Raw genomic sequence first — 17,894 nt, forward strand, 5'->3', positions numbered from 1 at the left:
AAGCTACACGCTGGGCTTTCAACTCTTTGTGGTCCTGCCCATTTCCCCTGAGGCAGGGAGTCTGCCCACCCTGCTGTGTGGACCACACCTTGATTTAGAGCCTAAGAGGGCACTTTGCATGGGAGGATGGGGGAAAGACACCCCCCAACTCCCCCCACCCCCGCCGACCCCCCTGCCCCGTGAGCTCTGAGAGCTTTAATACCTTGCTAGAAAAATTGTGGTCTGTGAGTTAGCAAGGCTTCCCTTGTGGCTCAGCTGGTAGAGAATTGCCTTCAATGCAGGGGATCTAGCTTTGATCCCTGGGGGGTGCTTATTAAAAATGCAGAATCTTGGGTCCCACTCCAGACTTAGAATTTGCATTTAAGAAGATCCCTGGGGTGATTCCTGTGTGCGGGAAAGCTTGGGAAGGGTGGAGAAGCAATGTTCTAATAATGGAAGTCCCCTACACGCTTGCCCGAGGAATTCAGAGAACTTCAAAGATCCCTTGGGGAAGATTTGACTCTAAAAATAATGCAGTAGGAATAATGAGGACCAATGCATTTCGCGTGTTAATGCTTTGCTATCCACAAAGCACTCTGGTGGAAGCAGGACAGACTCTGTTACATGCTTCTGTTGCAGCTCCATCCTCCTTGCTAAAATCCATCCCACCTCTATTTTCCTGGATGACATCAATTTTAAGAAGAAAACAGTTGTGGGTTTGAATCCCAGCTCTACCATTCGCCAATTTCATAACCTTTTGTAAGCTCCTTATCCTGCTAAGTTTCCACATTCTTATCTATACTGGGAATGATGATAACTATCTTCTTCCTCTTGGAACTATTGTTAGGATAAAATTGGATAATGCATGTCAAGAAAATTAGAGATACCAAGGGAACATTTCATGCAAAGATGAGCTCGATAAAGGACAGAAATGGTATGGACTTTACAGAAGCAGAAGATACTAAGAAGAGGTGGCAAGAATACACAGAAGAATTGTACAAAAAAGAGCTTCACAACCAAGATAATCACGATGGTGTGATCACTCACCTAGAGCCAGACATCCTGGAATGTGAAGTCAAGTGGGCCTTAGAAAGCATCACTATAAACAAAGCTAGTGGAGGTGAGGGAATTCCAGTTGAGCTGTTTCAAATCCTGAAAGATGATGCTGTGAAAGTGCTGCACGCAATATGCCAGCAAATTTGGAAAACTCAGCAGTGGCCACAGGAGTGGAAAAGGTCAGTTTTTATTCCAATCCCAAAGAAAGGCAATGCCAAAGAATGCTCAAACTACCACACAATTGCACTCATCTCACATGCTAGTAAAGTAATGCTCAGAATTCTCCAAGCCAGGCTTCAGCAATACGTGAACCATGAATTCCAGATGTTCAGGCTGGTTTTAGAAAAGGCAGAGGAACCAGAGATCAAATTGCCAACATCCGCTGGATCATGGAAAAAGCAAGAGAGTTCCAGAAAAACATCTATTTCTGCTTTATTGACTATGCCAAAGCCTTTGACTATGTGGATCACAATAAACTGTGGAAAATCCTGAAAGAGATGGGAATACCAGACCACCTGACCTGCCTCTTGAGAAACCTATATGCAGGTCAGGAAGCAACAGTTAGAACTGGACATGGAACAACAGACTGGTTCCAAATAGGAAAAGGAGTACGTCAAGGCTGTATAATGTCACCCTGCTTATTTAACTTATATGCAGAGTACAACATGAGAAACGCTGGGCTGGAAGAAGCATCAGCTGGAATCAAGATTGCTGGGAGAAATATCAATAACCTCAGATATGTAGATGACACCACCCTTCTGGCAGAAAGTGAAGAGGAGCTAAAAAGCCTCTTGATGAAAGTGAAAGAGGAGAGTGAAAAGGTTAGCTTAAAGCTCAACATTCAAAAAATGAAGATCATGGCATCTGGTCCCATCACTTCATGGGAAATAGATGGGGAAATAGTAGAAACAGTGTCAGACTATTTTTTTGGGCTCTAAAATCACTGCAGATGGTGACTGCAGCCATGACATTAAAAGACGCTTACTCCTTGGAAGAAAAGTTATGACCAACCTAGATAGCATATTCAAAAGCAGAGATATTACTTTGCCAACAAAGGTCCATCTAGTCAAGGCTCTGGTTTTTCCAGTAGTCATGTATGGATATGAGAGTTGGACTGTGAAGAAAGCTGAGCACCGAAGAATTGATGCTTTTGAAGTGTGGTGTTGGAGAAGACTCTTGAGAGTCCCTTGGACTTCAAGGAGATCCAACCAGTCCATCCTAAAGGAGATCAGCCCTGGGATTTCTTTGGAAGGATTGATGCTAAAGCTGAAGCTCCAGTACCTTGGCCACCTCATGAGAAGAGTTGACTCATTGGAAAAGACTCTGATGCTGGGTGGGATTGGGGGCAGGAGGAGAAGGGGACGACAGAAGATGAGATGGCTGCTTGGCATCAGAGACTCGATGGACATGAGTTTGAGTAGACTCTGGGAGTTGGTGATGGACAGGGGCGCCTAGCGTGCTGTGATTCATGGGGTCGCAAAGAGTCGGACACGACTGAGCGACTGAACTGAACTGAACTGAACTGAACTGAACAGCCCAACACCTGGCTTTGGGTGGATCGTTGATAAATGACAGTCCATGGTTTTGTTTCTCTTGTTGCTATTTTTTGTGTAAATTCTCACAAGACCAAACTCTGCAAGGGCAAAAGCTGAGGTTTTCTTCTAACTGCCCACCAGTTTCTTACCAGCAGTGGTAGATTTCTTAAAACAGAATGAAAGTTTGATCTTCACAACACCTAGGAAGGTGAGCCAAGCAATATTTTCCCCAGGATATGCCTTAATAATCACAAGAACTCTGAGAGCCAGGTTTTTTTTCTCCTAGCATTTGGATGATGGAGACTCTGGGATGGAAGGAAATTTGCCTGCGGTCACACAGCTAGTTACCATCTTAGGCCACTTGTTCCCCTTAATTCTTTAGGGAAAGTGAAAGTCACTTAGTTGCATCTGACTCTGCGACTCCATGAACTGTAACCCACCAGACTCCTCTCACGGACTGTATCTCGCCAGGCTCCTTGTCCATGGAATTCTCCAGGCAAGAATACTGGAGTGAGTTGCCATTTTCTTCTCCAGGGGATCTTCCTGATCCAGGGATCAAACCCAGATCTCCCACACTGTGGGCAGATTATTTACTGGCTGAGCTACCAGGGAAAACCCAGTTCTTTAAGAAAGAGAATTTATCATCAATCCATGTCCCACTTGATACCCTGAAAACTTATCTGTATAGACTATTGTTTCCCAAATTCTAGTCTTTGACCCACCGCTTGCACCCATTTGAATACCACCCAAGCTATTTATTTCTATTTTACCACATCAGCTCACTTTTTTACTTGAATGTATTAAAAAAAAAAAACAAAAACCAATGGAAATCTAGCATTACTTTGACTATATAGTCCATGGAATTCTCCAGGGCAGAATACTGGAGTGGGTAGCCTTTTGCTTCTCCAGGGGATCTTCTCAACCCAGGGATCAAACTCAGGTCTCCCACACTGCAGGTGGATTCTTTACCAGCTGAGCCATAAGGGAAGGCCAAGAATACTGGAGTGGGTAGCCTATCCCTTCTCCAGCAATCTTCCCGACTCAGGAATTGAACCAGGGTCTTCTGAATTGCAGGCAGATTCTTTGCCAACTGAGCTATCAGGTAAGCCCTTTCAATCCTAGAAAATAATAATAATACATACAAGGCAAAAAAAGCAGTGTTCTTTAATTCTGGGCAGATGCTGTTGCTCACAGAAGACTGTGCCCAAGGGAGACCTTTGCTGTTTTCCTCCAAAGTGAGATTAACAAGTGATGGTTAGTGCCAGCATGTCCTCAACATCTGAGTCTGCTTTTTGACATAATTAGGAGGATTGGGAAACAAAGAACAAAGCCATGAAACAGAAATGCACTTATAACCATGTGATTCAGTGCATTTTAATACTCTCAAGGTGTCAGTAAATCATTTCATATGCCCCCAGGAGTTCCATTACCTGGGAAACACCATTTTATTACATGCTATGCCATTAGATGCTATGGTTACCCAATAGCAAGGGAAGTCCAGGTAGCTCAGTGGTAAAGAATTTGCTGCCAATACAGGGGATGCGGGTTCGATCCCTGGGTCAGGAAGATCCCCTGGAGAAGGAAATGACAACCCACTCCAGTGTTCTTGCCTGAAAAACTCCATGGACAGAGGAGCCTGCGGGGCTACAGTCCATGGAGTTGCAGAGTCGGACACAACTGTGTAACAACAGTGACCCAACGGCATCTCTTGTTATCCGGTAGCATCCAGTGGGATCAAGAGAGGTATGTCTTGATTCCCCAGTCAGTTAGTCTAGATATAAGTAAAGGACCATGGACTTTGGGGCAAACTGCCTGGTTTTGTATCCCTCGGGCTTCCCTAGTAGCTCAGATGGTAAAGCATCTGCCTGCAATGTGGAAGACCTAGGTTCAATCCCTGGGTCAGGAAGTTCTCCTGGAGAAGGAAATGGCAACCCACTCCAGCATTCTTTCTTGGAGAATTCCATGGACAGAGGAGCTGGGTGGGCTACAATCCATGGGGTCATAAACAGTTGAACACGAGTGAGTGACTGACGCACAACCACCACTGACCTTGGGGATGTGACTTTACCACTTTAGCCACAGTTTTCTCATCATAAAAAAAGGGCATTCAAAGTATACCTTAAATAACTGTTGTGAGGGTTAAATACGTCATGAAGCCCTTTCAACAGTACCTGGCCCTTAGTAAATGTCATATAAATATTTCCACTGCAGCTACTTCTTCTGCCACTGCTGATGTTTGATGTACTGGGGCCAGAATGTAACAAGCAAGTCCTTGCCCATGATTCATGTTATAACTCTTCACCTATTTGAGGACTACTGTTCAGGTTTCTTCCCCTCCTGAGTCCCCAAGCTAAACAGTCTCCAGTGCTGGAGTCTTCTGGAAAGGAAAGAACAATGGAGCTGGGAGGGAAGGACTTCAAAGGAAGGTGACATTTCTCCGGAGGGAGCTGGCATATGCAAGGCTTCTGCTATGTACCAAGCACTTGGACGTGCCGGCTATGGGTTCCCTTCCAGAAACCTGTAGTTGGTGCTATTCTCCAGATAGTTCTTGTTCCCTGCCTTCCATGAACAAGGTAAGAAATTAGGTGTATGCTTAAGAAATCAGATGGAGACATGTGAATGTGATTTTCTGTGGCCAATGAAATGTAAGTAGAAGTAATGAGTGTCAGAGCAGGAAGAAACTTTCAGAGCTAGTGAGTGAGTCACCATATCCCCTTTTTCCCGCTTCAATGATCTTGGGAATATGGAGTTCTAGAGTAAGTATGGCATGAGTGAGCACCCAGCCAATACATGATGTAAAGTGTGGCAGAAGAAAAAAAAAAAAAAGCCAACTTTGTTGTTTTAAGCCATGACAATTTTAATACTCCAGCAAAACCTACCTTATCCTGATTGAGACAAATCTCTAGGTGCTGACACATAGGGCAAGAATTTTCTGTCCTTGAGTCCAAACTAGAGCCTGAGTCCAGGTTTCAGTTGGCAGAGAGGGAAGGCGTGTAGTACCTATAACCACCCTGACTTTTTCCTCTGTCTCACTTCTCCCCTGATCAGGGTGTAATAAAGTAGGTGAGGAACTTGTGCTTAGAACCCTTCCTCAGCTGCCATCTCCTTGCAGAAACCTGAGAAACCATTTTCCCTCTGAGCATATTTCTTGCTAAACCTCTGATTCTTGCTGAATTTCAGGCAAAGAAAGAACCCCTTAATCATTATCTTAGGCTCCTGCTTGCCATCTGAATCTCCTTTACCTCGTCTCCTTATCTGGCTTGTGCCTGAAAAATTCTAGAGATGGGAAATTTACCAGCCTCATCATTAGTGAACATAACTCTGGGCTATAAGATATGAGACTACCTGTGTTATTGGACTGAGTGCTTGGCTTACCTGAAAGGCGACCAATTTTAAAGATCCTTATTTTGTTGACCATATAATTTATCATCCTAACCAGGAAATGTTAAGAGTGAAAGGGAGAAATAGTAACAATTATGCTGGACACTAGTTTTAAATGGAACTCTTGGACAGACCAAGATGGATGGTCTGTCTTGGCTTCTATGATTCAGAAAATGGTGCACATTAAATTCCATGGATAAGACTAGATCCTGTCTTTGGTGACTCACCTTGACTTTTGGTCTACCCCTCTCCAAAACCGTCGACTATCAATCTCTTTGGAATAATCTCTAGTTCTCTAACCAACTCTCCTGTGAGAATTTTAGTCCCAAAGTCATTTCAGAGGGAAACCATGTACATTTCCAGCAATTTCCCCCATAGGCACTTCATATTCCTAACTACTGTCTTGATCAGATGCATATTTAATGCCTTGTGATGGAGACACAGATGCAAACTGCTCAACTCTTCCTGGAGCTTTCGAATGCTGCCAGGTCCCAGTACAGTTGCTGTGAGAACTACCGGACTGCCTGAAGCTACACTCTCCATGTCCCCATAAGACCCGGACTCTCAGGAAACTTACTCACAAGGTAATAGAGGGAGAGGCAGGGCTTATTAAGTTTCCTTCCGCAGGCTGTTTGATTGCAATTCTGCCCTGGGCATAGGCTCATTTGCATAGCTGATTTATAGCTTTCATTTGAATATTACAGTTACTTCACATAAACCATTACTTTGGTCTCTCTGGATTTTTATTTTAACAACCCACTCAGTACCACATGGAACTCATCGAGGCCAGGAGCCTCTAATATGAGGAAATTTACCTTCCTCTTTCCACTGGGACAGAGGGATATGGAAGGTGGAGAATGAACAACCCAATAAGTTTCAGAAAGGCTTGATTCCTGCTCCAGGGCAGTCTGACAGTGACACTCAAGTCAAGCACATTCAGCTTCCAGAATCTTTGATAATTGTGGCTTCTCTAAGGGGTGCTTTCTCTAAAAGGTGCCTCTTCTCTTCTTTCCTTTGTTTCCAAAAAACTAGCTAAAATTTACTGAATGCCTACTCTATGCTAAGCACTGAACTATTAATATTTAAGCAGATTACAGTAGTGCAAAAAGTAACCTTGTCCCAGCCCTCAGGGAGGTTATATTATTGTCAGACAAACTGATAGCAAGAAAGAATCACACATTTAATTCATTGTGCTAATGTGCTCTGTTCTAGGTGGCTTCAGTCATGTCCGACTCAGTGTGATCCCATGAAGTGTAGCTCTCTAGGGTCCTCTGTCCTTGGGATTCTCCAGGCAAAGGTACTGGAGTGGGTTGCCATTTCCTCCTCCAGGGGATCTTCCCAATCCAGGGATCAAACCCCTTTCTCTTATGTCTCCTGCATTGGCAGGCGGGTTCTTTACCCACTAGCGCCACTTAGGAAGCCCTTTATGCCAAACATCTACTTTTCTGATCGTCAGAAATCAGAGCCTCAGGATATACTGTGAACCATTTTGCTGTGCCGCACAGCCTGTGGGATGTTCTCTGAGCCCTCTGGAGTGAAAGTGAGGAGTCTTAACCACTGGACCACCAGGGAATTCCCAGAGAGGTTTTGATATTACATCTCTTCTGTGTGGTGCACATGAAAGTTGTTGTTCTTTTTAACATAAGAGATTAAGCTTGGTTTCTCCCATGTCTACTGTGTGACCCTGTTCAATTTATAGCCCTTCCTTAGAGCTTTGGAGGAATATCTCCTCAATAGGAGGCTATGCCCTCTTCAAATGTACTGGAGACCAAAGTATCCTTTTGCTTTGTAGCTCAGTCTTTTAAATCTTCCAGTTTACATAGGTATGGAATTTTTACTGAAGATTTTGCTGAACATCTACTTTTTAGTTGATTAAAAAAACGTGGTATGATGGCTATTTATATGACTTGTGACAGATCAATACTCTCACCAAGAATGGTGGGAAAAGTTGTATAATATTTTAAAATATAATCTATTTGAAAGCACTGGGAATATGCTAAGGTTATAAGGACTTGAGAGGTCAAGATGTAGGAATGTGAATCTGACATAGTTTTTCCCCTGAGGCACTCCCCCCCCCCCGCTTTTTTTTTTTTAAAGCTGGAGAGAGAGTGCTTAAAGGACACAGCACAGTGCAGTTGGAAAGCGAAGTGGCACTTTCAGCAATCTAACACCACAAAAGAGATTTTAAAAAATGAAGTTCAGGACCCTCTAAAGATGAGGCATCATACCAAGTACCCAAAGTCTTTAGGTAGGACTCTTCAAGAACTGCAAGATAAAAGTAGCATTTAATTAAAGCTAGACCAAGCCTTACAAAGTCTAAAACTGAGCCTCACAGAAGTGTTAATAAATTCCCCTCATTGGATTGAGGTATTATGCCACTGCTCCAGTTACCTGCCAAGAGGAAAGGGTGAATATGTTAGTAATTAGTGAACTGGAAGGAATTTCAATAGAAAACATCCATTCAGGCCATAGAAAATAAAACATAGAGCATAAAAATGGAATAAGAGACATAAAGGGCATGGCATATAGTCTAACATTCATGTAACTCAAGGCACCAAAGGGCAGAAAGGAGAAAATGGGGGAGAAGCATTATTTAAAGAGAGAATGAAGGACAATTGATCAAAGTTGATGAAAGACAGCAAGCTATAGTTTAAAGAATCTCTACTAACCCCAAGCAGGATAAAGTTAAGTGAAACCACATATTATAGACACAAGACAGTGAAAAACCACTGAAGACTAAAGGAAACAGAAAATATTAAATACGATCAGGAAAAAGTCACCTTTTAGGATCAACAAAACATGATAGCAAATGTCTCTACTGAAACAATGAAAGTCCCCCCAAAACAGAATAATATTTTCATCTTGATCATTCATCTGAAACATGTTCTTCTGCTGTTTTTTTTTCTAAATTTCTGTATTTTTATGTACATAGAAGGTTAGTTATGTTTCTTGACCCTGGAGAACTGGCTCTCTGTGGGGGATGTCCTATGTGTCCCAGCTGTACACTCCTCAGTAATGTTCTGGTCTGCGTTTGTGGACTCAATTCATTGGGCTGCCCAGATTGTAATTTCCTTCCTGCTGACGTAGGCCCCATGGTTGGGAAGGCTGGTCTAGAGGCTTGTGTGGGCCTCCTGGTGGGAGTGACCAGTACCACCCACTGGAGGGTGGAGCGGTGTCTTGGCTATCTGGTGAGCAGGGCCAGCCAGGTCAAGGGGCATTTCTAGAGGGCTATCTCAGAGAGTCTTTGGGCAAGCTGTCTGCTGCTGGGTGAGGCTGTGTTCCTGTCTTGTTGGTTGTTTGGCCCAAGGTGTCCCAGCCCTGGAGCCTCCTGGAAAGCTCAAGCTGATGATCATCACCCAGGACCTCTACTGCCAGCGTCATTGTCCCCACAGTGAGCCACAGCCACCCCGCCCTTCCAGAAGACTCTCCAAGACCAGCAGGTAAGTCTGGCCCAGGCTTCCCTGAGGTCAGTGCTTTTGCCGTCTCAGTGCACCCGAGACCTTGCATGCACCCTCCAAGAGTAGAGTCTGTTTCTCTCAGTCCATTGGAGCTCCTGTGCTCAAGCCCCATTGGCTTGATATCACCCTCCTCTTCCTGATATCAGACCCTCCAGGCTGGGGAACCTGCTGTGAGGTTCAGAACTCTCTTGTGGGAAAACTTCTGTGATGTAGTTGTTTTCCAGTACGTGGGTTGCCCACCTGGGGGGCATGAGGTTTGATTATATCCTGTGTGCATTCCTCTTACCATCTCATTGGATTTTTCTTCTTTATGTCTTTGGATGTAGAATATATTTTTGGTAGGTTCTGGTCTTTTTATTGATGGTTGTTCAGCAATTAGTTGTGCTTTTGGTGTGCTCACAAGGATTGAGCTCAATCCTTCTACTTTGCCATCTTGTCCCTATGAAGAACCCGAGGTTAAGGTAAGGGCCAGGCAGAGTGCAGGTGAAACTGCCCAACTCAGATTGGGACTTGAACTCACTGTCTTTTAATTGAAATCACACACCTGAATCCAGGACTTAATGAAGCTCAGGTTCTGTATGTCTTGTTGCAGAAAGAAGTCTGTAAGAAAAAAAGTAATGAGTGAGAAGTGGATTTATTTAGAGTGATATACTCTCCAGAGACAGAATGCAGTCAGTCTCAAAAGACAAGAGGACTTGGAGAGGAACACACTCCACAGACAGAGTGTGGGCTAACTCAAAATGTGAGAGTCCTTAAAATACAGGGCAGTTAGTTTTTGTGGGCTGGGTAATTTCATAGGTTAGTGAGGGGGAGGGTTATTCCAACTACTTTGGAGAAGGGGTGGGGATTTCCATGAATCGGGCTACTGCCTGCTTCTTGGCCTGTTTTGGTTAGCCTTGAAGCTATCATGGCACCTGTGAGTATGTTGTTTAGCAAGCTAATGTATTACAGTGCATGTATAGTGAGGCTTGGACTTCCCCGGTGACGTTAGTGGTAAAGAATCTGCCTGCCAATACAGGAGATGCAAGAGAGGCAGGTTTGAGCCCTGGGTGAGGAAGATTCCCTGCAATAGGAAATGGAACCCCACTCCAGTATTGTTGCCTGGAAAATTCCATGGGCAGTGGAGTCTGGTGGGCTACAGTCCATGGAACCACAAAGAGTCGGACATGACTAAGTGACTGAGTACAGAGCATAATGAGGCTTAAATTAAGATCTATTGGAAGATGAATCTCTCACCATTTTGAGCCTAATTCATTCTAATCCATTATGTCATATCCTCAATGCTATGCCACTCTTTTAAAGGTTGTTCCCTGCCCCTTTCTGTCCTGTTTCACAGGTAATCTGGATATTGCTTGACACTCTACAGACTCTACAACAACCAGAAAAAATATCTCTAAAAATGATTGGTGACATGAAGTGAAATTTGCTCAGTTGTGTCCGACTCTTTGTGACCCCATGGACTATACTGTCCATGGACTTCTCCAGGCCAGAATACTGGAGTGGGTAGCCTTTCCCTTCTCCAGGGGATCTTCCCAACCCAGGGATCAAACCCAAGTCTCCCACATTGCAGGTGGGTTCTTTACCAACTGAGCTATCTGGAAAGTAGTAAATCTAAATAAGTGCTAACTCTACAATATGATAATAATGTATTGTGGAAATTTTACACACACACACACACACACACACACACATATACATCATCACCTAGAAAGTGATAAAAAGAACAACTTGGAATGTAAGAAGCCAAGGATAATTAGAATATCTGGACAGAATAACCACTCAAAATTGACAAAAGAAGGCACAACTAAAAAGCTAATAAAGAAGGGAAACAGAATTGTGAATAAATGCTTGGTTAATCCTAAACAATGTAAGATAGGAAAGGAAAAGAGACTTGAAATAGGTGGGAAAGATCAATATAAATCCAGAAATATCAGTAATTATATACTTACTGTATCATGTAACTTTTTTTTTAGAGTTGGCATATAAGTGAGATCATACAGTGTTTGGCTTTCTGTCTAACTTATTTCACTTAGCATAATGCTGTCAAGATCCATCCATATTGTCTCATATGGCAGGATTCCTTTTCCTTTTATTCAGTTGTATATAAATGCCAAATTGTCTTTATCCATTCATCTGTCGATGGACATTTATGTTATTTTCATGTCAGGACTGTAAACAAGGCTGCAGTGATCGTGGTGGTGCAGGTATCTGTTTATGATAGAGTTTTTGTTTTCTTCAGATAAATAGCTAGAAGTAGAAATGCTGGGTGACATAATAGTTCTGCTTTTAGTTTTTTGAGGTACTTCCATACTATTTTCCATAGTGACTGTGCTTATTTACATTCTAGCTGTATCTGCTGAGTTCTTAATTTCAGTTATTGTATTTTCCAGTTTCAGAATTTCCATCTGATTCTTCAAAAATTGTCTAGTTCTTCATAAATTAGAAATTATAAAATTTTATGTTTTCATCTAAGTTTTGAACATATTAATCAGGATTGGTTCAAATACTATGGTAATTCTAGTATTTGGATCTCATGGTAAACTTCTATTATTTTTTTTTTTCCCCTCTTAGTTTTTGGTTATTTGGGCTTTTTTTTTTTGGTCATTTGGTTTGGTCTCTCGGTGTTAGTAATTTTTTTTTTGTCAGACATTTTGTGTGAAAAATTGTAGGGATGTCCTGCGACTCTAGATATCTTCCTCCAGAAAGAATTTGATTTTCCTCAGACGATAGTTAACATCAGAGCAGATCATCTTAATTCAGTCAGAAATTAGGTTGATTCAAAGCTGGAGTTTGTGAGGGCTGTTCTGTTTTCAGTTTTGATGATAGATCTTCCTGGCTTGTACATGGCTGCCTTCTTGCTGTGCCCTCACAGGGTGGAGAGAGAACTTGGCTATCTCTTGCTCTTCATGTAATGGCACCAGTTCTATCAGAACACATCAACTCACTTAACCTTAATTAGCTCTTTAAAGGCTGCATCTTCAGTACAGTAGCTTCAACACATGAATTTGAGGGGCATGCATTTTAGTTCACGGCATCTGCCTATTTCGTGATTTAGCAATTCCACTGCTCAAACATACCCCGTGTAAATGTGGCACCAAAAGACACAGTTAAGTATGTTCATAGCAGTAGTTTGCATATTAACTACAAGCTGGAAGCAACCAAAGAGGACATAAATAATAGTGTCATTAAATCGTGTGTGGTCATTTGCTACAGTGGTCTTCTATTCAGTAACTGGAATGAGTGAACTACTGCTACATGCAACAATATGATGAATCTCACAAATAAAAATTTCAGCAAAGGAAGCCAGACCCAAAAGAAAATGTATAATTCCACTTACACAATGTTCAAAAACAGAAAAAAAAAATCTATGGTGGTAGAAGTCAGGATTATTATCATCATGTTTCAGAACTTTAAACATATTATTCAATTGAATTATGATTTCCATAGTTGCCATTACATGCTGCTGCTGCTAAGTCGCTTCAGTCATGTCCGACTCTGTGCGACCCCATAGACGGCAGCCCACCAGGCTCCCCCATCCCTGGGACTCTCCAGGCAAGAACACTGGAGTGAGTTGCCATTTCCTTCTCCAATGCAGGAAAGTGAAAGTGAAGTTGCTCAGTCATGTCCGACTCTTCATGACCCCATGGACTGCAGCCCACCAGGCTCCTCCGTCCATGGGATTCTCCAGGCAAGAGTACTGGAGTGGGGTGCCATTGCCATTACATAGGCAGCTGTAAAATTTAATACACCTTAGGAGGTAATGCTTTCAATCTGACTTTGATGTTCCTCACATGTCCACTATGCTTGGTAATCCCGTAGTTTGTCCTGTTTTTTCTTTCTTCCAGTTAAATGATGCTATCTTCTTTGGATCCAATATTCTGTTAAATCTATTCCTCAAGTTTCCAATTTTACATACACTTGGTTCCTTTTTTAATTGATTCCAATTCTCTGATGAAATTATATACCTTTTCTGTTCTTTTTTTTTTTCCTTTATACTTTTGAACATATTAACAATGGTTATTTTGAAGTCTTTGCTCATACCCAGAAAGTACATCTCGTTATTTGTGGATTTCTTCTGTGAATCTGCTTACTTTCTAAAATTTATTTGTAACCCACAAATCAATACTCATAGCACTTTCATAGTCATTTGTGAATATGTGCAGAGGGGTGAAAGGTTTGATTCATTTGGTGCATGTACTTCCAGATAAAGTAGAAAAAGGTAGTGCTCTGACTTTTTGTTTTACCTCTCACACTGTAAGCAAGTGTACTTTTTATGATTTACTTGCTATATTTTTGTGTGTGTGTGCTTTTGTGCTTTATTTGGTGACTTAGCAGTTTCAAATGATCCCCAAGCATAATGCCCCTCAAATTCATGTGTTGAAGCTACTGTACTGAAGATGCAGCCTTTAAAGAGCTAATCAAGGTTAAGTGAGTTTATAATGTTTCTGAGTGAGAAAAGCCTGTGATGTACCTCATGGGAAAAATGGGTGTGTGATACAAACTTTGAGCATAATATGTGTAGTTCAGTTCAGTTCAGTTGCTCAGTCATGTCTGACTTTTTGCATCCCCACGAATCGCAGCACGCCAGGCCTCCCTGTCCATCACCATCGCCCGGAGTTCACTCAGACTCACGTCCATCAAGTCCGTGATGCCATCCAGCCATCTCATCCTGGGTCGTCCCCTTCTCCTCCTGCCCCCAATCCCTCCCAGCATCAGAGTCTTTTCCAATGAGTCAACTCTTCGCATGAGGTGGCCAAAGTATTGGAGTTTCAGCTTTAGCATCATTCCTTCCAAAGAAATCCCAGGGTTGATCTCCTTCAGAATAGACTGGTTGGATCTCCTTGCAGTCCAAGTGTCTCTCAAGAGTCTTCTCCAACACCACACTTCAAAAGCATCAGTTCTTCAGCGCTCAGCCTTCTTCACAGTCCAACTCTCACATCCATACATGACCACTGGAAAAACCATAGCCTTGACTAGACAGACCTTTGTTGGCAAAGTAAGGTCTCTGCTTTTCAATATGCTATCTAGGTTGGTCATAACTTTTCTTCCAAGGAGTAAGCGTCTTTTAATTTCATGGCTGCAGTCACCATCTGCAGTGATTTTAGAGCCCCCCAACAATAAATTCTGACACTGTTTCCACTGTTTCCCCATCTATTTCCCATGAAGTGATGAGACCAGATGCCATGATCTTCGTTTCCTGAATGTTGAGCTTTAAGCCAACTTTTTCGCTCTCCTCTTTCACTTTCATCAAGAGGCTTTTTAGCTCCTCTTCACTTTCTGCCATAATGGTGGTGTCATCTGCATATCTGAGGTTATTGATATTTGTGTGTAGTACATGATGGAAAAGCAGCCAAAATTGTGTATTCAAAAGTATAGTGGAAAAGTATAGCACTATTGTGATGCTAGATACCAGTGAAATTTACCATCATGTTATTCAGGGTGTAACAATTAGCTAGATATGAAACACTTAGCTACTCCTGGTGGCTCACACCTTTCAAAAGGCAATATGGCATGAAAAATGTCAAATTTGTAGGTGAAGAAGTTCTGTAGATAAGAAGGCTGTGAAAGAATTTTAAGACACTTGCTAAATTTTATACAGAAAAAGAGTTCCATGGAAGAGCAAGTTTTCAATGCCCCTGAGGCTGGCTCATTTTATAAGGCTATTGTCCATCAAACCAAATAATCTAAAAGGCATTTTTGATTGAAAAAAATTACCAGAGGCTGGAAAAGAACCTATCTGCATGTTTTCACTTGGAGAAACAGTTCAGTATTCAGCACTCAGTGTTCATGGCAGCTTTATAGGAACAGAACTATGACAAATAATGAGGATTGAGTGTTTCTGAATCATCTATGGATCTACTTTTATAATTTATTTTTCCCCTTGGCTATTGGTTACATGATTCTATTTCTACATGCATAGTAAATTTTAATTAAATATCTTAAAATACTGTAGAGTTCTAGATGACGTTGTCTTTGACAGGTAAATTCACCTTTTCCTTTGATAGGCAAATAGTGGGGTGCTGATCTACTTAATCTAGCCACAGGTCACACAGTTCACGCTGGGTTAGTTTTGTTAAGTCTAAGTCTCAGTCTGATTTCCTCCTATCAGGAATTTCAATCAAGAGCCTAACTTTTCTTCAACTCATTAATGGCAGAAAATTTTACTCCACTCTCTGGAGATTTGTGGCTTGGCATTTTGATTCCCCACCTTTGAAGCTTCAGACTGGGCATGTCTGCTGACAAGTAGACAGGTAGTAGTGTGAGGCTCCTTGAGTCTTAGACTTTGTCACTTTGGCCTAATAATAACCACCAAGACTTATTCTGCTAGTTTATCTGTCCCACAGAAGTGTCCCTCTGCCAGATACCAAGGCTGGATTTGCAGACTGTAGAGGTGTCCAGATCAGTAAGTACTCTGGGAAAAGCCGTTGCAGATAATCAGTGTTGCTTTGCCAAGGCTGCCATAACAGTACCACAGACTGGGTGACTTAAATAAAAAATCTTTTTTTTTTTTGGTCACAATTCTGGAGTCTGAGTCTCAGATGAATGTGTCGGCAGTGTTGGTTTCTTCTGAGGTCACTCTCCTTGGCACATAAATGGCTGCTTTCTCATTGTTTCTTCACATGGTCTTCCCTCTGAACATGTTTGTCTCCTAATTTCCTCTACTTATAAAAACACCAGTTACAGGACTTTCCTGGTGGTCCAGTGATTAAGATTCCATATTTCCAACGCATGGGTTTGATCCCTGGTCAGGGAATGAAGATCCCCCTTGCTTCGAGGCATGGCCAAAAAAGAAAAATTAAGCACCAGTCACATTCAGTTAGGGCTCCCCAAATGACCTTGCTTGCTTGCTTGCTAAGTCACTTCAGTCATGTCCGACTCTGTGCAACCCCATAGACAGCAGCCCACCAGGTTCCCCCGTCCCTGGGATTCTCCAGGCAAGAACATTGGAGTGGGTTGCCATTTCCTTCTTCAATGCATGAAAGTAAAAAGTGAAAGTGAAGTTGCTCAGTCGTGTCCGACTCTTAGCGACCCCATGGACTGCAGCCTACCAGGCCCCTCTATCCATGGGATTTTCCAGGCAAGAGTACTGGAGTGGGGTGCCATTGCCTTCTTCTCCAAATGACCTTATTTTAACTTAATTACCTATTTAAAGACCCCATATCCAAATACAGTTGCATTCTATGGTACTAGAGGCTAGGACTTGAACATATGAATTTTAGGAGGGTGTAATTCAGCCCATTGGGTTTTCCAGATTACACTACTGGTAAAGAATCCACCTGCCAATGCAGGAGATGAAATTGACACGTATTTGATCACTGGGTTGGGAAGATCCCCTGGAGCAGGAAGTGGCAACCCAGTCCGGTATTCTTGCCTGAAGAATCCCAGTGACTGAGGAGCCTGACGGGCTATAGTCTATGGCATTGTGAAGAGTCAGACATGACTGAATGGCTGAGAGTAATTCAGCCCATGACAAGGACTTTCTACTCCTGTTCATATTTCTCAGAACCCTTCCTCAGACTGACTTTTTGTCTCCCAGGCAGTGACAGGCTATAGGAAATTCTGCTGTGCTTTTCTGATTTGAGGCTCAGGTCTTTCTATCCCTGCTTTATGCATCTTCAAAATTCAGCAGATGTTTCAGTAGAAAAATGTCACATGTTTGAAGCCCCTCGTGTTCCATTTCTGTTGCTCCCTGCTTGTGTGTCTGCCCTAAGCTCTCTCCCACCAGTTTCCCTGCACTTGCTCAGCATCAGCCCTCTTCCTGGGTCAAATCCAAGTTATCAGCCTCTGGCCAATACCCAGAATTTGCCAGTGTCCTCAGGGGCAGCTGCAAAACCTAGCTCAACTCTGCCATGTATGACCCCTTTGAATTTCACTCCTTCCAGTGTTCATGGTTTCTGCAGTTCTTGAATGCCTTTAAATGTATGACTTTTGCAACAAGCCTGTCAAGTTTTTCTTATTTTCCATGGGATTGAGGGTTTGTATGAATTCTTCTGTGCTTTCAGGAGGCCAGGTCAGTGGTTTCCCTCAAGGAAGGGATGGGTTGTGACTGGTGATATGGGAAGAGTGATATGGGATAGGTGATATGGGAAGAGTGTCTGACTTAACATGGGAGTTGGAGTTACAGAGGTATATTCATTGTAATAAAATTAATTGAGTTGTATAATTAGGGCAATATGTTCTGGCATGTATATTTCCAATAAAATATGTATTTAAAACAAAACAAAAACAATACACAGAGGGAAAAAAAATAAGTTATATGCGGAATAGGTTTTCAAAACTCCATGGAAAAGTAGCTTTAAAGGCAAGTGAAGTGAAAGTGTTAGTCACTCAGTCATGTCCAACTGTTTGTGACCCCATGGACCACCAGGCTTCTCTGTTCAGGGAATTCTCCAGGCAAGAATACTGGAGTGGGTCACTATTTCCTCCTCCAGGGGATCTTCCCGATCCAGGGATTGAACCAGGTCTCCTGCATTGCAGATGGATT

This window comes from Capricornis sumatraensis, chromosome 23 (genome assembly GCF_032405125.1).
Source record: "Capricornis sumatraensis isolate serow.1 chromosome 23, serow.2, whole genome shotgun sequence".
Classification (NCBI taxonomy): domain Eukaryota; kingdom Metazoa; phylum Chordata; class Mammalia; order Artiodactyla; family Bovidae; genus Capricornis; species Capricornis sumatraensis.